At 43.1% G+C, this 22,492-nt stretch overlaps 1 pseudogene; it reads right to left on the reverse strand.

Moving 5' to 3' along the window:
* Positions 1–20,059: 20,059 nt before the first annotated feature.
* LOC140285145 (general transcription factor II-I repeat domain-containing protein 2-like) lies at positions 20,060–22,241 on the reverse strand (annotated as a pseudogene).
* Positions 22,242–22,492: the final 251 nt, after the last annotated feature.

Here is a 22,492-nt window from a genome sequence, read left to right on the forward strand (position 1 = left end):
ATGGAGTACACTGGAAAACTTGACTGAACAGTAAAACACTGCTTTTGTTGTCACCGCAAGGCTTCCCCCGTCGGTTGTTTCACTGAGACACCACTGAGTAACTATAACCCAACACAGTTTATACACATAACATTCATATACATACTAACAAACAAACAATTATTTATAGCAATTTTTTCATCTCTGTTTGAACGTACACCCAGGTAAATATTCCTGTAGTCTTCTCATACCGACTATGGACCCATTCATTGTTTAACTTCACTGTTTTGCAAATCCTAATTGAATATTACACATTGACATTGAACTTTACTGGATAAGCAGGTCTTCATTGCATTCAGCAGCCTATATGTGAGCATCTATGTGTAAGCTGTTCTTCTTTGCATTTATCAGCAACAAGCAATTCTTCATTGCACATGCATATGAAAATAGTAAAACAATTCCAATGCGTTAGCGAAACCTTCTATATCAGGAGTGTCCATCATGATGCTGGGAATAGAACCTCTTTCCCAGAATAGTTCAACCTTCATTACTCAACTGAGCATAACTCCGCAATGAGCACATTTCAAAGTATCATTCCTCTACATGTATTCAAAAATCCATGTGTAAATGTTTAATATTTCTTATATTTGTTGAGGTCATTCTGTGTGCATGTGGCCTAAACCCAATCTCTGTGTGGCAATTTTAATTTAAACAAGTTGAACTCTGCCTCTGATCATTTAAAAAAGGTGTGTACCAATATCAACCTTTCTCAGGTAATTACTGATCCTACTAAACCAAACTTAAGAGATCCTTCAAGGTTGTCCCTGATTGGCTCAATCTTAACAAATCAAAGGTAGAAAATCCGCAGTATCTGAACTTGGTGTTAGTTATCACTGCTCAATAGCTTGTATCAGAATTGCAAAAATGAAAACATTAGGTCCACGGTTGGTATCCAGATCCTGAAACATCTCCATGAGCAGGCTTTTTTTTAACTGATCTGTTGAATAGTTCATGACACTGTTAAAATCCCAGATGAAGATCTAGCACTTGACCATTTTTGGAAATCTTCTAATTCTATAGTTGATAAACACGCCCCTTTTAAAAAGTATAGAACTTAGAACAGGTCTAGTCCCTGGCTTTCGGCAGAACTGTCTTCTTTACTTTTTTTTTTTTCCCCTTGTCCTGTTCAGCATTATGGCAGCAGAATTGTAGTCTGAATACCTTTGATGCCAAACAGATTTGCTTTGCCAAGGGAAGTTTTATAAATGTAAAGCTCCCCTTGATGCCCATTTATTTATTTCTGTTTACAATATATGACATGTAATAGAACTGAACCGGACCGGGGGACAAGGAAAGAAGAAGAGGAAAGAAGAGGAAAAAGAACAAAAATAGAAACAAAAACCAGACAACCAGCTGCTACACCTGTAAAAAATAAAACAGACAACAATCCATGGCCTCTGAGGGGATTCCAGCCTTAGCGCCACCAGGAGCACCTGAAAGCAGACAAGCAGAGAAAAAACAAACACACAAAGAAACAAAAACAAGCACAAGAAGCGGCAATCGCATACAACACAGCTGTGGATATAGATGACCTGAGACGACATGATAATACATCAACTGCTTAGCGACCATGCTACTGGACTAATGAATGTGTGTGTGTGTGTGCGAGAACATGCAACACCCATGGCACAGGACCTACATGATAACCGTGCTTAGTTATGAGTGTATAAGCGTACAGGGCCACAATCCACAGCCCCCCCAAGCAATCAGAAGCAGGCAGAGAGGGCCACAAGACCCAGGCCACCAGCAGCCCCCACAGAGCACAGAACCCAGGAAGCCCACCGCAGGGGCAACCACACATTCACCCAGAAGACTGCAGAGGAATCCCCCGGAAAGAGCCCCCATAAGCATAGGGCAGAGGCCCTCCGGGAGCCTTTTCCTTCAGAACTCACAGACGTCTCTCACTCACACGATCACACTCATAAATAAATTCTCAGCACTTTCTGACTACTCTATCAACTGGTCTAAGACCAAAGTTCTGCCCATTAACTGCAGGGTCCAGAATATACCTGTGATCACTTTACAGTCAGGAAATATTAGATATTTAGGCATAAACATTTCCTCCAGGCTCTCAGAGCTAACAAAGCTAAATTATGTGCAATTATTAAATGGTAAATGGTAAATGGACTTGTACTTGTATAGCGCTTTTCTAGTCTAGCTGACCACTCAAAGTGCTTCACTACATGCCGCATTCACCCCACTCACACACATTCATACAGCACGTCTTAGGGGATAACTACGTGCTTTCTAAGCATTCACACACATTCATACCCCCAATGATACACTGGGGGAGCAACGTGGGGTTCAGTGTCTTGCCCAAGGACGCTTCGACATGTATCCTGGGGAAGCCAGAGTCGAACCACCGACCTTCCGATTGGTGTGCGACTGCTCTTCCTCCTGAGCGACAGCCGCCTCTAAAGAGAGTAGAGGACGATCTCTCTCGTTGGAAGTCCTCACCTATATCACTTATGGGGAGAGTTACAACCATTAAAATGATGATACTACCAAAAGTTAACTATTTGTTCTCAATGATCCCCATAAAACCATCTGCTACTTGGTTTAAGTCACTAGATTCATGCATCTCCAAATTTCTGTGGAAAAACAAACCACCACGTATTAGTTTAAAAACCCTATAGAAGACCAAGGACAGTGGTGGATTAGATTTACCTAATTTTCAGCACTATTCCTTAGCCAATAGGTTACAATATATATCAAAATGGTTTAAACCTTGTTGTTGTCACAGTTCCCAGAGACGTTGTAATTGTTGAGGATTCTATATTCACCCCCTCATTAGAGGCACGTGTTGCAGATTGATGACACTGAATCTTCTTCTCTGTTCATTGCTGGCATCATTCCCAGCATCGTACGTGTTCGTGGCATTGTTAGCCTCTTCTTCTGGATCTTGATATCGAGCATCCTTTTGTATTTCTGGTTTGTCAGTCCTCTCTCTTCGTTCACCGGAGTCTTCGTCTCTTTGTCCTTGAGTTTGGTGATTTTTTCTTCTTTTGATGCCTTGAGACAGTGTGACAGGTGATACCACGTGGGAGATCCTTTAACTTGGACTGCTGTCCCTGTACTGCGAAATGGTTGTGCTGCTCAAATGGTCTCTCCTTTATCATATACACAGTTATTTATACATCACCTTCCACCATGAAGCGTTGTCCCTTTTTGTTTCTCTCTTTGTTCTTAAAATGCTGTTATGCATGTCTAAACCAATCCATTAAATTAGATCATTTTGGCAGTAAAGCGATCTACAATGTGCTTGGTTGCAAAGCTGCTCATCTGTGGTAAACAGCTCTTCAGAAAGGCATTCTTCAATTGATTTCACTAATTTTATGTAATAATTTTGTGATTTCCTACAAAACTACACTTCTTCTCCCATCTGTCTGAGTATTTAATATTGTCTGGGTCCCGTTAAAACATGTATTTTTCCCATCTAATTCCTTGTTTGCTTTAAAACAAGTATTCCCCATTTTCTATCCCTTCAGTAGCCAACCAGTTTGTATGGAGTACACTGGAAAATTTGACTGATCAGTAAAAAACTGCTTTTGTTGTCACCGCAAGGCTTCCCCCGTCGGTTGTTTCACTGAGACACCACTGAGTAACTATAACCCAACACAGTTTATACACATAACATTCATATACATACTAACAAACAAACAATTATTTATAGCAATTTTTTCATCTCTGTTTGAAGGTACACCCAGGTAAATATTCCTGTAATCTTCTCATACCGACTATGGACCCATTCATTGTTTAACTTCACTGTTTTGCAAATCCTAATTGAATATTACACATTGACATTGAACTTTACTGGATAAGCAGGTCTTCATTGCATTCAGCAGCCTATATGTGAGCATCTATGTGTAAGCTGTTCTTCTTTGCATTTATCAGCAACAAGCAATTCTTCATTGCACATGCATATGAAAATAGTAAAACAATTCCAATGCGTTAGCGAAACCTTCTATATCAGGAGTGTCCATCATGATGCTGGGAATAGAACCTCTTTCCCAGAATAGTTCAACCTTCATTACTCAACTGAGCATAACTCCGCAATGAGCACATTTCAAAGTATCATTCCTCTACATGTATTCAAAAATCCATGTGTAAATGTTTAATATTTCTTATATTTGTTGAGGTCATTCTGTGTGCATGTGGCCTAAACCCAATCTCTGTGTGGCAATTTTAATTTAAACAAGTTGAACTCTGCCTCTGATCATTTAAAAAAGGTGTGTACCAATATCAACCTTTCTCAGGTAATTACTGATCCTACTAAACCAAACTTAAGAGATCCTTCAAGGTTGTCCCTGATTGGCTCAATCTTAACAAATCAAAGGTAGAAAATCCGCAGTATCTGAACTTGGTGTTAGTTATCACTGCTCAATAGCTTGTATCAGAATTGCAAAAATGAAAACATTAGGTCCACGGTTGGTATCCAGATCCTGAAACATCTCCATGAGCAGGCTTTTTTTTAACTGATCTGTTGAATAGTTCATGACACTGTTAAAATCCCAGATGAAGATCTAGCACTTGACCATTTTTGTAAATCTTCTAATTCTATAGTTGATAAACACGCCCCTTTTAAAAAGTATAGAACTTAGAACAGGTCTAGTCCCTGGCTTTCGGCAGAACTGTCTTCTTTACTTTTTTTTTTTTTTCCCCTTGTCCTGTTCAGCATTATGGCAGCAGAATTGTAGTCTGAATACCTTTGATGCCAAACAGATTTGCTTTGCCAAGGGAAGTTTTATAAATGTAAAGCTCCCCTTGATGCCCATTTATTTATTTCTGTTTACAATATATGACATGTAATAGAACTGAACCGGACCGGGGGACAAGGAAAGAAGAAGAGGAAAGAGAACAAAAATAGAAACAAAAACCAGACAACCAGCTGCTACACCTGTAAAAAACAAAACAGACAACAATCCATGGCCTCTGAGGGGATTCCAGGCTTAGCGCCACCAGGAGCACCTGAAAGCAGACAAGCAGAGAAAAAACAAACACACAAACAAACAAAAACAAGCACAAGAAGCGGCAATCGCATACAACACAGCTGTGGATATAGATGACCTGAGACGACATGATAATACATCAACTGCTTAGCGACCATGCTACTGGACTAATGAATGTGTGTGTGTGTGTGCGAGAACATGCAACACCCATGGCACAGGACCTACATGATAACCGTGCTTAGTTATGAGTGTATAAGCGTACAGGGCCACAATCCACTGCCCCCCCAAGCAATCAGAAGCAGGCAGAGAGGGCCACAAGACCCAGGCCACCAGCAGCCCCCACAGAGCACAGAACCCAGGAAGCCCACCGCAGGGGCAACCATGCATTCACCCAGAAGACTGCAGAGGAATCCCCCGGAAAGAGCCCCCATAAGCATAGGGCAGAGGCCCTCCGGGAGCCTTTTCCTTCAGAACTCACAGACGTCTCTCACTCACACGATCACACTCATAAATAAATTCTCAGCACTTTCTGACTACTCTATCAACTGGTCTAAGACCAAAGTTCTGCCCATTAACTGCAGGGTCCAGAATATACCTGTGATCACTTTACAGTCAGGAAATATTAGATATTTAGGCATAAACATTTCCTCCAGGCTCTCAGAGCTAACAAAGCTAAATTATGTGCAATTATTAAAGAGAGTAGAGGACGATCTCTCTCGTTGGAAGTCCTCACCTATATCACTTATGGGGAGAGTTACAACCATTAAAATGATGATACTACCAAAAGTTAACTATTTGTTCTCAATGATCCCCATAAAACCATCTGCTACTTGGTTTAAGTCACTAGATTCATGCATCTCCAAATTTCTGTGGAAAAACAAACCAACACGTATTAGTTTAAAAACTCTATAGAAGACCAAGGACAGTGGTGGATTAGATTTACCTCATTTTCAGCACTATTCGTTAGCCAATAGGTTACAATATATATCAAAATGGTTTAAACCTTGTTGTTGTCACAGTTCCCAGAGACGTTGTAATTGTTGAGGATTCTATATTCACCCCCTCATTAGAGGCACGTGTTGCAGATTGATGACACTGAATCTTCTTCTCTGTTCATTGCTGGCATCATTCCCAGCATCGTAAGTGTTCGTGGCATTGTTAGCCTCTTCTTCTGGATCTTGATATCGAGCATCCTTTTGTATTTCTGGTTTGTCAGTCCTCTCTCTTCGTTCACCGGAGTCTTCGTCTCTTTGTCCTTGAGTTTGGTGATTTTTTTCTTCTTTTGATGCCTTGAGACAGTGTGACAGGTGATACCACGTGGGAGATCCTTTAACTTGGACTGCTATCCCTGTGCTGCTCAAATGGTCTCTCCTTCATCATATACACAGTTATTTATACATCACCTTCCACCATGAAGCGTTGTCCCTTTTTGTTTCTCTCTTTGTTCTTAAAATGCTGTTATGCATGTCTAAACCAATCCATTAAATTAGATCATTTTGGCAGTAAAGCGATCTACAATGTGCTTGGTCGCAAAGCTGCTCATCTGTGGTAAACAGCTCTTCAGAAAGGCATTCTTCAATTGATTTCACTAATTTTATGTAATAATTTTGTGATTTCCTACAAAACTACACTTCTTCTCCCATCTGTCTGAGTATTTAATATTGTCTGGGTCCCGTTAAAACATGTATTTTTCCCATCTAATTCCTTGTTTGCTTTAAAACAAGTATTCCCCATTTTCTATCCCTTCAGTAGCCAACCAGTTTGTATGGAGTACACTGGAAAACTTGACTGATCAGTAAAACACTGCTTTTGTTGTCACCGCAAGGCTTCCCCTGTCGGTTGTTTCACTGAGAAACCACTGAGTAACTATAACCCAACACAGTTTATACACATAACATTCATATACATACTAACAAACAAACAATTATTTATCGCAATTTTTTCATCTCTGTTTGAACGTACACCCAGGTAAATATTCCTGTAGTCTTCTGTTGAGGTCAACCTGTACCTCTTTCCGAGTCCGTTGATGCAGTGAAGGAGGAAGATAGAGGAGACGATATAAGAATCAACACAGTTTTATTTGCGCAGTTTGCAAAGTGCGGAGAACAGTTCAGTACAATACATGCGAACAGCACAAAGTACGGAAAAGCTCTGTCTTTGTCTAGGGGTGTGATGTTATATAGACTTGAGTTCAGTCTCCGCCTTATGAGATGTGTGTGCGTCAATATCTTATCTCTTCCTCTATGTGTGTGCGTGTGTATACTGGTATAAGGCGTTACTTTCAGAAGACCGTTGTGGGTTCGGTCCTAGTTTTACAACATGTTGTTCTCAGAGATATTTCCTTATAAGGCTGCTGTGCAAGCACAGAAATGAGCAAGCCGGTTATACAGGATATCACCTTATACAGCTATCCTCACTCACAATACCCCCTTTTGATCTCTATTAAAAGATCACACAAATAGTTGAGTAACAATACATGACTAAAAAGAAATTGAAAAACCTCACGCCCCCTTTTGATAACAACAAGATGATCACACAATCTCTGACATTCTGATGATATCGTCTTCATCTATATCAGGATCGGGAGGGTTCAGACCTTGCTTATCATTAACCCATCCTTCTCTGGCTAAGGCGACTTTCGCAGCTTTGGTTGCATTCCCATACGTATAAGTGGGCGTCCATGGCCCTGTATAACCCACCGCCTGACCCCACGAGTGGCACAGACGCTTCCACCACGTGGAGCCACCTGGCGTTCGGCGCCTTGCGCAATCTTCACTTACAAAGGAGTCAGCACAGAGATAAACATCATATCCTCTCCAACCCGCTGCATTGCCTCCGCATTTAATAACGTCGCACAAATCGAATTGAAACGCTGTGGTGGAGCCTACTGTGTAATTCAACTCCAAGCCGCCATATTGGTTCAAACAAAAATCTTGTTTTTGAGTTTGTCGTTTGGGTCGTTTGTGTGCAGGACTGGGTTCACATAACCAGAAGATCAGGGGTACAATCACGCACGTGATGGCTGCACAACATGTGAGAATTTTCCAACTCCCAAACAATAACATTCTAATATGTTTCACTGTGTCTCAAGTATGATAAAAATAGCAAGCAAAACTTTCTTGGTAATTCAGACCTTATCTATCAGGGTGCTCTAGGCGGGGTTACCCCTAGAGGAGCTTAAAACCTTATAGTTTGTCAACATTACCCAACTCCTTAGCAAATATCACACATTATTAAAAGATAACATAAGGGTGATACTGCAATGATTATAATTTGGTATGACCTGTAAGAGCAAGTTTAAGCAAAGCCCCAGCAAACACGATTATGAGTATAACAAATCCAAAAATAAAAGAATTCAACTGCGATGACGTCATCTGGTCCCGTTCTTCTGAGAAGCACAACTCCGGGTGCTCTTTAAGGAAAGTCAGTCGCTGGTAATATGAAGAGGGTGAGGGCTGACGTTTCCAGATGAGGGTTGAGTTGGAGCCCGGGTCCAACACCCGTCCTGCTTGTAAATGATGTCGTTGCAAGGAGGCAGAAGTGTACTACTTCTGCCTGCAAAATGCCACCAGGGGATTATTCTGCCCCTTGTTGGTTGGTGGTCTTTTCCTCTGTACCAGCTGGTACAGTGTACAAATCTTTCAGCGCCTGGTGAGTCGCTGCTAGGGAGCGTTGAGGTTCCTCGGCTGCCGCACACTGGCTCCAATGGAACCACGTATCACCTTTCCCTTTGACTCGGACTGCGTGGGAGTACCTCTCGGTCACCTGATAGGGCCCTGTCCACCTTGGCTCCGACCACTTTCTTTTGATGACCCTCAGCAATACCCACTCAGCCTCTGGAGCCGGCGCTGGTTGGCCCTCTCCTCTGCTACTCGCCACCTGCTTTGAAAATTCTGCAACGAGACTTTGGAGTTCATGGAAATACATTTTGTGGGTTAGGTGTTGTTCAATGTGTCCTGTTCCTGGCAACTTAGATTGAGGTCCAGGAAAAGCTCTCCCTGTCTGGAGCTCATGTGGTGTAAACCTTGTGGACTGATTAACAGAGCTCCTGATGGACATTAAGGCTAAGGGCAACGCATCTAGCCAATTCATTTTGGTCTGTGCACAGATTTTAGCCAATTTGCTCTTCACTGTCTGATGGGTTTATTTGTTGCGGTTAGAAATCCAGCCCTCAACCACTGTTTCAGTTCCACATGTACTGCTCCTGCTGCATAGGCTGAATCTGTGTAAATGTTTACTTCCTGCCCTTCCCCTAGCCTCAGTGCTGCTATTACTGCCAGTACTTCTGCTCTTTGTGCTGACTGCTGTCCTTCCAGTCTCTCTGTTTGTCGTGTGATCAGTTCCCCTTGGACGTCCTCTACAACTGCATATGCTGCTTTCAGTCCTTCTCGTTCATCCCTGAAGCAACAGCCGTCTGTGTACAGTTCTCTGGCCCCTGGTATCGGTTCTGTTTGTAGGTCCAGTCGTACTTTCTCCTCTTTCTGCACTCTGTCCGTACACTCATGTGGCTCACCTGTTCCTAGCTGATCTGCCATGTTTATGCCTTCATGAGTGAAAGTCAGGTTTGGTGCCTCGAGAATTTTGCTCAGTCGTCTTTGTCTCAGAGCAGTCAGCGTAAAAGTCTGTGAGTTCACATAGGCCACAACGCTATGTGTGGTCAGAATGTGCAGTTGATGTCCCATGACAATGTGTGCAGTTTTTTGAATGAGCTTTGCTATCCCTGCTGCCTGTTGTGTACACATAGGATGGCGCTTTTCCATATTGTCTAGCATCACACTGATATACATTAGTACTACTCTCTCACCCCCTTTTCTCTGGAACAGGACGCCATTAGTGCAAAGTTCTGTTCCAGAGACATCCAAGTAGAATGGTAAGCTATAATCGGGTATAGCTAGGTCTGCTGCTGTGGAGAGGGCCTGTTTTAGTGCAATAAAGGCTGCCTCCGCCTCCTGAGTCCAATTCAGGGTCGCTGACAGGTTGCGCATGCCTTGTTCTTTCACTAGGGCCCGCAGAGGTCTAGTTAAGCCGGTGTAATTGGCTATGTAAGTCCTACTATAGCCCGTCAACCCTAAGAAAGACAACATGTCCTTTACCTTCACTGGCTTAGAGTGATGGAGAATAGTAGACCTGTGCTGAGGGGAGAGCCCTGCTCCTTTTTGGGAAATTTGCCTGCCCAAAAACGCTACCTGCCGCCGTGCAACCTGAAGTTTGGCTTTGCTGACCTTGAACCCTGTTCTTGCAAGATGTAAAAGGACATTTTTAGTTGCTTCCAAACACAGAGCCGCAGTGGGCGCTGCCAACAACAAATCATCTACATACTGAACGAGAGTCACCTGCTCTGGTAGTGGGCAATCACTCAGGATATCTTTTAGAACCTGGTTAAAAATCCCTGGGGACAAAGCGAACCCTTGCGGCAGCCTGGTGTACTGTAGCTGCTTGTGCTGATACGAAAACGAGAAAATGTGCCTGCAGTCTTCCGCCAAGGGAAGACAAAAGAATGCATTAGCCAAGTCAATGCAGGTAAACCACTAAATTTTCCTGATACCAATCTGTCTATAACCCATCATAAAATAGAGTAACATGGGGGGAATCGGGAGGTGAGACATAGGGTTCGAGTTGGGAAATCCAGGGTTTCCACTGGAGGTAAGCCGAGAGGATACCACGCCGCTCAGATGTTTCCGGCTGTAATAGACCCCAGTATATGTCCGCGTATTGTTCATTCACTGGCTGCACAAGATATTGACCAGTGATGTTCTCCATCGGTCCAGAGCACGGCAAATGAGATCCATCAGGCATGACAACAACCAGGCCATCGGCGCTGCAGAGTATCGTGGCCCCCAGTTTTATCAGGAGATCTCTTCCCAGCAAGTTCATCGGTACAGAAGGTGAATGTACAAATGGATGTGTCACAGTCTGTTTTCCCACCTGGGTGAGTAGCGGCTTAGTGAACGGCAGTGTCTTTTTCTCCCCAGAGAAGCCCATAAGCGTGATGGTATGCGATGACAGGGAACCAGATGGTACAACTTTCAATGTGGAACATGTGGCTCCAGTGTCAACCAAGAAAGGCAGATCTTTTTTCTCAATCTGAACTGACAGCATCGGTTCTGCCGTAGTGATGCTGTCTGAGAGTCTCTGTGGGGTGTGTCAATACTGACCGGACTGGTCAGGGTTCTCCCCATTGTCCCACAATGGGAACTGACCAGCAGCAGCTGCTCCCCAAGGCTGCTGAGGATACATAGGTGCAGTAACAGGAGGTCCGGAGCCGCGACCCCTGCCTCTCCCAGGAGGACCACTATCCACACCTTTCTGTGCTCTTGGATTATGTGGGCAGCTTCTTATCCAATGATTAGGGTCTCCACAGAGATAACAACAACGAGTCTCCCCTGACTGTCCTCTTCCTGTACCGCCCCTTAGTCCCCGACCTCTCCCCCAAAGCCTCCACCCCACATTGGTCCTCCCCCATGTCTTCTCCCGCCTGATGGGGGCTGCGGTACCCATGGTGGGACCGGAAATAAATCAGGAACCTGTGGTGGCTCGGCAGCTAACATGACCTTCGCAGCTTCCCCTTTTTGTTTTTTATTTTTATCATTACATTTCTGTCTAGCTTCCGTTAACTGTAATTTTAACAGCTGAACCTGCAATTCTTTTAAGTCATCCTGTTCCTTCTGCGTATTATCTTGAGCACGGGTGAGGTGGTGTATTAAGTGTTTCTCCCAGACATGTGATTCAGCACCGAGCATGTCCGGGTTATTTACCATGGCTGTTTTGACATTCTCCGGCACTCCTTCCAGTATAGCCTGTCTAAACCACTCTCTCTGAGCTCCAGCTTTCCCTGGGTGGCATCCTGTGTGTTTTAACCATAAATCCTTGCTCTGATCCACATACTCCCTGGGATTTTGTTTGGGGTCCCATCTCATCTTTGGCATTACGGTGGCGTTAGGTAGTGGATATTTGTCTCTCATTGCTTTCCCTATTTCAGTGCTATGATGCGTGAAGGGGGTGTCATCTGTCATTCTGTTTGTATGAGCGATAGTCTCAATTTCTCTCATGTCCCCACCCGTCATGCATCGTCCTGCAATAGCTCTAAAGTCCCCTAATGCCAATTTCTGTCCTGCCGTCAGAGAATCCAATTTGCTGAGCCACAAATTTCCACCCTCGGCTACAGGTGGTAATTTCTCCACTATGGCCTGTATGTCCCCTATAGTGAATGGTCGGTACTGGTCACCTTGTCCTGGTACTGCTGTTAGTGGGTACATTGTGACCGGAAGGATTGTCCCACCACGTCGGCGCTGGCTAACTCTTCTGCCTATCGTATCTGTCAGTTCCTCTGCCACCTTCATTCCTTTCTCTACACTTCTCACCAGTCCGTCCCTTTTTTGACAGAGCTCTTCTATCTCTCTCCGACATAACTCATCTAGCTCTCTCTCTTTCCTGACGGCTGAATCTTCCTCCTCTTCCCTCCATGTTCCTGCCAAGCTAAAACTTACTGGTACTTCTTGTCTTTCACCTTCCCACTGTCCCTTTCCTTGAAAAGAAGCTGTCCCTGCTGCTTCTGCTTCCTCCTCACAATCTGAAATCTCACTTCCCCTCCTGACCTGCCTCCGTGGCTGTGGTGTGACTTCTCGTTTTACCGTGGGCTGTGGAGCCTGTTCCCTTGCCCGTCTCTGCGAGAATGGGTCTGGGGGCGCCGAAAGGTTATCACCTGTGAAGGGGTTATAAGAGGATTTGGACGTCGTCCCTGTCCTTACTGAAGTCTCAGAGATTGATGCTGTAGGAGTGGCTGCACCTGCTTCAGTCACACTGTCACTTACAAGTGTCTCTTCTGAGGCTCCAACCTGAAGTGTACCACTAGTCACATATAGTGTGGGATATAACCCTGGTGTCGGTGCAGCAGGCGGTGCATATGGAGGTGGGCATGTAGGAGTGTCAGGTGCAGTTACCATTTGTTTGCCTCCTGGTTTTCCTGCGTTCTCATGGAGATGTCTCACACTTTGCCAGAAGACCGCCAGCTCAGACCAGCCCCGTCGTCGCTCCTCCTGCTCTTTCGCCTCCTTTTTTAATTTTGAACGTTGCAGCACACCTGCCTTTTGTCCCTGCTCTGCCAGCTCTTCTTTCCTCACCTTACATTCTTTCTCCTTTTCCCACAACCAGGCCCCTAACGGACCGGGGTCTGACATATATCTCACCAATTGTTCCACTTGTCCCTTCATGTCGGCTAATTTCCTGTCCCTACCCTTTTTAGGTAACACTGCCCCTGCTGCTTTTAAGGTATTTCTCTAACTGCAGCTCGAGGGGCCTCCAGGCACCCATACCTGGGCCCCATCCCCCATCATCTATTTCCCTGTCAAACTCTCCCTCCATTTTACTTCTCTTTTTCTAAATTCTGAGGCCAGCCGGTTTGTATGACGTACGTCCGAGCAACAGGCCTTGTAAGGTGATGATTTATTAATGGCCAGTCAGTTAGTGTGGCATAACACCCGAGCAACTGACCCTTTTGACAAACCAAGCCACTTATGTTAGCACCGCTAGGTTTCGATGGCTCAGACAGATTACGTTATCACCGTTAGGTTTCCTCTGTCTGATTGTCGAGTTTGTCAAGACACCGTTTTATGTACCCATTCACCTTTAGACACCTCAGAATTTTATTTTTCCCACAGCCCGCTTCTCCTTCTCTCTCTCAAACAAATACAAAACACACAAAGCACGTTAAAATCTTCACAAACTTTTTCAAAATGCACTTATAGAAAAATACCTCAGGAACCCTGTTCCTGTACTCTAGTATAGGGGACTCTAGCCCCAAACAGACTTCAAGAATTTATGAGGAGTATAACCTCAAGGGACTCTAACCCAACTCCGTAGAGTATACTACTTTAGGGGACTCTAACCCCAGGGACTCAAACCCAGTAGAATTCGGGGTGTCTTCACCTCCCCGGGACTCTAACCCAGCAGCCTCTCAGGCTTCCGGTTCCTCGTCAGGCAACCGGTGGGGTCCGCCACGACCAAAGACAGTCTGTTTTATCCTCTTTTATATTCACTTTTCTCTTATAGTTTCACGCAGTTATCGACATTAATTGTTATCGTCTTTTGCTGATTCAATCACCAGTTTCAGGACAGGACACGTTGTTTTAAGATATTCAATGTGCAGAGTTTGATAAAACAGGTTCTGCTTACCTCTGTGTTAACGTGCCGGCTCGTGTCCCGTCTCTGTCACCGTGAAGGAATCTTTTATCCGAATGAACTCCGTCCTCTCCTCACCACATCCCGAACGAGCCCCCAAAATTGTTGAGGTCAACCTGTACCTCTTTCCGAGTCCGTTGATGCAGTGAAGGAGGAAGACAGAGGAGACGATATAAGAATCAACACAGTTTTATTTGCGCAGTTTGCAAAGTGCGGAGAACAGTTCAGTACAATACATGCGAACAGCACAAAGTACGGAAAAGCCCTGTCTTTGTCTAGGGGTGTGATGTTATATAGACTTGAGTTCAGTCTCCGCCTTATGAGATGTGTGTGCGTCAATATCTTATCTCTTCCTCTATGTGTGTGCGTGTGTATACTGGTATAAGGCGTTACTTTCAGAAGACCGTTGTGGGTGCGGTCCTAGTTTTACAACATGTTGTTCTCAGAGATATTTCCTTATAAGGCTGCTGTGCAAGCACAGAAATGAGCAAGCCGGTTATACAGGATATCACCTTATACAGCTATCCTCACTCACACTTCTCATACCGACTATGGACCCATTCATTGTTTAACTTCACTGTTTTGCAAATCCTAATTGAATATTACACATTGACATTGAACTTTACTGGATAAGCAGGTCTTCATTGCATTCAGCAGCCTATATGTGAGCATCTATGTGTAAGCTGTTCTTCTTTGCATTTATCAGCAACAAGCAATTCTTCATTGCACATGCATATGAAAATAGTAAAACAATTCCAATGCGTTAGCGAAACCTTCTATATCAGGAGTGTCCATCATGATGCTGGGAATAGAACCTCTTTCCCAGAATAGTTCAACCTTCATTACTCAACTGAGCATAACTCCGCAATGAGCACATTTCAAAGTATCATTCCTCTACATGTATTCAAAAATCCATGTGTAAATGTTTAATATTTCTTATATTTGTTGAGGTCATTCTGTGTGCATGTGGCCTAAACCCAATCTCTGTGTGGCAATTTTAATTTAAACAAGTTGAACTCTGCCTCTGATCATTTAAAAAAGGTGTGTACCAATATCAACCTTTCTCAGGTAATTACTGATCCTACTAAACCAAACTTAAGAGATCCTTCAAGGTTGTCCCTGATTGGCTCAATCTTAACAAATCAAAGGTAGAAAATCCGCAGTATCTGAACTTGGTGTTAGTTATCACTGCTCAATAGCTTGTATCAGAATTGCAAAAATGAAAACATTAGGTCCACGGTTGGTATCCAGATCCTGAAACATCTCCATGAGCAGGCTTTTTTTTAACTGATCTGTTGAATAGTTCATGACACTGTTAAAATCCCAGATGAAGATCTAGCACTTGACCATTTTTGTAAATCTTCTAATTCTATAGTTGATAAACACGCCCCTTTTAAAAAGTATAGAACTTAGAACAGGTCTAGTCCCTGGCTTTCGGCAGAACTGTCTTCTTTACTTTTTTTTTTTTCCCCTTGTCCTGTTCAGCATTATGGCAGCAGAATTGTAGTCTGAATACCTTTGATGCCAAACAGATTTGCTTTGCCAAGGGAAGTTTTATAAATGTAAAGCTCCCCTTGATGCCCATTTATTTATTTCTGTTTACAATATATGACATGTAATAGAACTGAACCGGACCGGGGGAAAAGGAAAGAAGAAGAGGAAAGAAGAGGAAAGAGAACAAAAATAGAAACAAAAACCAGACAACCAGCTGCTACACCTGTATAAAACAAAACAGACAACAATCCATGGCCTCTGAGGGGATTCCAGCCTTAGCGCCACCAGGAGCACCTGAAAGCAGACAAGCAGAGAAAAAACAAACACACAAAGAAACAAAAACAAGCACAAGAAGCGGCAATCGCATACAACACAGCTGTGGATATAGATGACCTGAGACGACATGATAATACATCAACTGCTTAGCGACCATGCTACTGGACTAATGAATGTGTGTGTGTGTGTGCGAGAACATGCAACACCCATGGCACAGGACCTACATGATAACCGTGCTTAGTTATGAGTGTATAAGCGTACAGGGCCACAATCCACAGCCCCCCCAAGCAATCAGAAGCAGGCAGAGAGGGCCACAAGACCCAGGCCACCAGCAGCCCCCACAGAGCACAGAACCCAGGAAGCCCAACGCAGGGGCAACCACGCATTCACCCAGAAGACTGCAGAGGAATCCCCCGGAAAGAGCCCCCATAAGCATAGGGCAGAGGCCCTCCGGGAGCCTTTTCCTTCAGAACTCACAGACGTCTCTCACTCACACGATCACACTCATAAATAAATTCTCAGCACTTTCTGACTACTCTATCAACTGGTCTAAGACCAAAGTTCTGCCCATTAACTGCAGGGTCCAGAATATACCTGTGATCACTTTACAGTCAGGAAATATTCGATATTTAGGCATAAACATTTCCTCCAGGCTCTCAGAGCTAACAAAGCTAAATTATGTGCAATTATTAAAGAGAGTAGAGGACGATCTCTCTCGTTGGAAGTCCTCACCTATATCACTTATGGGGAGAGTTACAACCATTAAAATGATGATACTACCAAAAGTTAACTATTTGTTCTCAATGATCCCCATAAAACCATCTGCTACTTGGTTTAAGTCACTAGATTCATGCATCTCCAAATATCTGTGGAAAAACAAACCACCACGTATTAGTTTAAAAACCCTATAGAAGACCAAGGACAGTGGTGGATTATATTTACCTCATTTTCAGCACTATTCCTTAGCCAATAGGTTACAATATATATCAAAATGGTTTAAACCTTGTTGTTGTCACAGTTCCCAGAGACGTTGTAATTGTTGAGGATTCTATATTCACCCCCTCATTAGAGGCACGTGTTGCAGATTGATGACACTGAATCTTCTTCTCTGTTCATTGCTGGCATCATTCCCAGCATCGTACGTGTTCGTGGCATTGTTAGCCTCTTCTTCTGGATCTTGATATCGAGCATCCTTTTGTATTTCTGGTTTGTCAGTCCTCTCTCTTCGTTCACCGGAGACTTCGTCTCTTTGTCCTTGAGTTTGGTGATTTTTTCTTCTTTTGATGCCTTGAGACAGTGTGACAGGTGATACCACGTGGGAGATCCTTTAACTTGGACTGCTGTCCCTGTACTGCGAAATGGCTGTGCTGCTCAAATGGTCTCTCCTTTATCATATACACAGTTATTTATACATCACCTTCCACCATGAAGCGTTGTCCCTTTTTGTTTCTCTCTTTGTTCTTAAAATGCTGTTATGCATGTCTAAACCAATCCATTAAATTAGATCATTTTGGCAGTAAAGCGATCTACAATGTGCTTGGTTGCAAAGCTGCTCATCTGTGGTAAACAGCTCTTCAGAAAGGCATTCTTCAATTGATTTCACTAATTTTATGTAATAATTTTGTGATTTCCTACAAAACTACACTTCTTCTCCCATCTGTCTGAGTATTTAATATTGTCTGGGTCCCGTTTAAACATGTATTTTTCCCATCTAATTCCTTGTTTGCTTTAAAACAAGTATTCCCCATTTTCTATCCCTTCAGTAGCCAACCAGTTTGTATGGAGTACACTGGAAAACTTGACTGATCAGTAAAACACTGCTTTTGTTGTCACCGCAAGGCTTCCCCCGTCGGTTGTTTCACTGAGACACCACTGAGTAACTATAACCCAACACAGTTTATACACATAACATTCATATACATACTAACAAACAAACAATTATTTATAGCAATTTTTTCATCTCTGTTTGAACGTACACCCAGGTAAATATTCCTGTAGTCTTCTCATACCGACTATGGACCCATTCATTGTTTAACTTCACTGTTTTGCAAATCCTAATTGAATATTACACATTGACATTGAACTTTACTGGATAAGCAGGTCTTCATTGCATTCAGCAGCCTATATGTGAGCATCTATGTGTAAGCTGTTCTTCTTTGCATTTATCAGCAACAAGCAATTCTTCATTGCACATGCATATGAAAATAGTAAAACAATTCCAATGCGTTAGCGAAACCTTCTATATCAGGAGTGTCCATCATGATGCTGGGAATAGAACCTCTTTCCCAGAATAGTTCAACCTTCATTACTCAACTGAGCATAACTCCGCAATGAGCACATTTCAAAGTATCATTCCTCTACATGTATTCAAAAATCCATGTGTAAATGTTTAATATTTCTTATATTTGTTGAGGTCATTCTGTGTGCATGTGGCCTAAACCCAATCTCTGTGTGGCAATTTTAATTTAAACAAGTTGAACTCTGCCTCTGATCATTTAAAAAAGGTGTGTACCAATATCAACCTTTCTCAGGTAATTACTGATCCTACTAAACCAAACTTAAGAGATCCTTCAAGGTTGTCCCTGATTGGCTCAATCTTAACAAATCAAAGGTAGAAAATCCGCAGTATCTGAACTTGGTGTTAGTTATCACTGCTCAATAGCTTGTATCAGAATTGCAAAAATGAAAACATTAGGTCCACGGTTGGTATCCAGATCCTGAAACATCTCCATGAGCAGGCTTTTTTTTAACTGATCTGTTGAATAGTTCATGACACTGTTAAAATCCCAGATGAAGATCTAGCACTTGACCATTTTTGTAAATCTTCTAATTCTATAGTTGATAAACACGCCCCTTTTAAAAAGTATAGAACTTAGAACAGGTCTAGTCCCTGGCTTTCGGCAGAACTGTCTTCTTTACTTTTTTTTTTTTCCCCTTGTCCTGTTCAGCATTATGGCAGCAGAATTGTAGTCTGAATACCTTTGATGCCAAACAGATTTGCTTTGCCAAGGGAAGTTTTATAAATGTAAAGCTCCCCTTGATGCCCATTTATTTATTTCTGTTTACAATATATGACATGTAATAGAACTGAACCGGACCGGGGGACAAGGAAAGAAGAAGAGGAAAGAAGAGGAAAAAGAACAAAAATAGAAACAAAAACCAGACAACCAGCTGCTACACCTGTAAAAAACAAAACAGACAACAATCCACGGCCTCTGAGGGGATTCCAGCCTTAGCGCCACCAGGAGCACCTGAAAGCAGACAAGCAGAGAAAAAACAAACACACAAAGAAACAAAAACAAGCACAAGAAGCGGCAATCGCATACAACACAGCTGTGGATATAGATGACCTGAGACGACATGATAATACATCAACTGCTTAGCGACCATGCTACTGGACTAATGAATGTGTGTGTGTGTGTGCGAGAACATGCAACACCCATGGCACAGGACCTACATGATAACCGTGCTTAGTTATGAGTGTATAAGCGTACAGGGCCACAATCCACAGCCCCCCCAAGCAATCAGAAGCAGGCAGAGAGGGCCACAAGACCCAGGCCACCAGCAGCCCCCACAGAGCACAGAACCCAGGAAGCCCACCGTAGGGGCAACCACACATTCACCCAGAAGACTGCAGAGGAATCCCCCGGAAAGAGCCCCCATAAGCATAGGGCAGAGGCCCTCCGGGAGCCTTTTCCTTCAGAACTCACAGACGTCTCTCACTCACACGATCACACTCATAAATAAATTCTCAGCACTTTCTGACTACTCTATCAACTGGTCTAAGACCAAAGTTCTGCCCATTAACTGCAGGGTCCAGAATATACCTGTGATCACTTTACAGCAGGGATGTCAAACTCATTTCTACAAGGGGCCAAAATTCAAAACACACTTTAGGTCGCGGGCCGAACAGGATAAACATTTATTTAACACACCAAAACTAAATGTTTTTAGAACATAAATATGAATAAAAACAGACAGGAATATTATTCTGAAATAAACTTAAACCTTAAATTACTTAATTTTTTGCTCTGCATAAAAATATCTTGTTAAATATAACATTCAAATTCCTTTGCTCCTATGTCAATGTATATAAAAAAAAAATAAACTTAAATATCCCAAAAGATTTTGCTCTCCTTAAAAATATATCCTGTCGAAATTATACAAGTTAGAAATATGAACATGCTACAAAACCTGGAAATATACATAAAATGTGTGCTTTTCAGCAATAACAATTTAAATCATTCAGTTTTCTTTGCTCTTATGACTGATCTGATTATATGCTCTGATCGCAGCCGGATACCTGGCATCTTTTTTTGGCAACAAGTTCGTTTAAGTTTGGTGTAAATTCCTGTGTTGTAGAGATTCTCAGGATGGACAGCAGGTGCTCACCAGTGAGACGACTTCTGTGTGCTGTTTTGTTAATCTTCATCACTGAGAAGAGCTTCTCACACAGATATGTGCTCCCAAACATGCACAAGGTTCGAGCCGCATGAAGACGGAGCTGAGGCATTGATGTAGGGATGGAGTGAATGAACTGTGCGGGTCCTGCAGTGTCGTACTTTGCCTTCAGTGTCCCATTACACTGCAGCTCAATCAGTTCCATCTGAATCTCTGCAGGTGCAGTTTCAACATCGACGGCAAATGGGTTGCGAAGCAACTCAAAACTCTTTTTTTGTGCTTCAAAGTCACTAAAACGCCGTGCGAACTCAGCGCGTAGTGTGCTCAGTTTGTCGGCAAAGTCCGTTTTGGGGAACACATTTGTGCTGACTTGGTTCAACATTACTTGGCAACAGGGAAAGTGAGGCCAGTTGCACTGTTGCATTTGTGTCTCCCATAAAAGCAGCTTCACTTGAAATGCCTTCACTGTGTCATACATGTCAGTAATCATGCGGTCACGTCCCTGGAGCTGCAGATTTAAGGCGTTAAGATGAGCTGTTATGTCAGCCACAAACGCCAACTCACACTTCCATTTTTCATCCCTCAAAACGGTCTTCCTTTACTGTCCATGAACTGACAGATTTTGTTGCTGAGCTCAAAAACCCTGTTGAGAACTTTCCCCCGACTTAGCCAACGCACCTCTGTATGATAAGGAATGTCGGCAAACTCTGAATCTATCTCCCGCATAAAGGACCGAAACTGCCGGTGATTTAACCCTTTAGCTCGGATAAAGTTTACGGTTTGCGTTACAGTGCTCATCACATGGTCCATCTTCAGGACTTTGCCACATAGTGCTTCCTGGTGTATGATGCAGTGATATGCTGTTAACTCACCAGTACAGTTCTACTCCTGCATCTTCACTCGCATCCTTCCCACTAGTCCACTTTTTGCACTGCACATAGCCGGCGCTCCATCAGTTGTAAGTCCAATAAGTTTGTCCCAGGGCAGTTTCATGTCGGTTACACTTTGACATGAAATCATACATCAAAAATGTATTTTCCAGTCGTTGTCCCGTGCATCGATTTAATGTCCATTACTTCCTCCGTTACGCGCAAATTGGAGTCCACTCCACGGATGAAGATAGCCAGTTGTGCAGTATCAGTCATATCAGTACGTTCATCCACAGCAAGAGAGTAGGCAATAAAGTCTTTGCTTCTTTCACTCAACTGTGCTCTTAGATCAGTGGCCATCTCACAAATTCGATCAGTAACCGTATTTCTACTCAGACTTATATTTGCCAGCATCTGCTTTTTGTCTGGACATAACACGTCGAACACCTTGATCATGCAGCTCTTCAAAAATTCTCCCTCCGTAAATGGGCGCGCTGATTTGGCTATCTCCTCTGCCACGATAAAACTTGCTTTCACAGCAGCTTCACTTTGTGATTTTGCACGGGTAAAAAACGTCTGGAATGCCAGATTCTTCTTTAACTCTTCTGTTTTCTGTTTCTTCTGCTCTGAATCCAGGTCTTTCAGGTTATCCTTGTGTTTTGTCTCAAAGTGCCGTCTTATATTGAATTCTTTAATTACAGCCACATTAGCTCCACAAATGAGACACACGGGTTTACCGGCAATGTCACTAAACATATACTCAGCTTCCCATCGGTTATTAAAGGCTCTGTTTTCAGAATCAACTTTTCTCTTCGGCATCGTGAGGGGTATCTTCGGCTAACGGCTATCTTCGTGATATCTTGTAATAGCTAGACTTAATTGACGCGAGAAGTACGCGGCAAGGCAGCTGAAGCGTTGCATTATGGGATCTGTAGTTCTGTGCAGTATTGTGTTATCAGCGCTTCATATCGATGGGCCATGAATAACGATAATGTAAAATGATCTTGCGGGCCAGATATGATTACAAGGCGGGCCGGATGTGGCCCGCGGGCCGTGAGTTTGACACATATGCTTTACAGTCAGGAAATATTAGATATTTAGGCATAAACATTTCCTCCAGGCTCTCAGAGCTAACAAAGCTAAATTATGTGCAATTATTAAATGGTAAATGGACTTGTACTTGTATAGCGCTTTTCTAGTCTAGCTGACCACTCAAAGCGCTTCACTACATGCCGCATTCACCCCACTCACACACATTCATACAGCACGTCTTAGGGGATAACTACG

The sequence above is a fragment of the Leuresthes tenuis genome, unplaced genomic scaffold (assembly GCF_036924035.1).
Source record: "Leuresthes tenuis unplaced genomic scaffold, fLeuTen1.0.hap1 SCAF_29, whole genome shotgun sequence".
Lineage (NCBI taxonomy): Eukaryota > Metazoa > Chordata > Actinopteri > Atheriniformes > Atherinopsidae > Leuresthes > Leuresthes tenuis.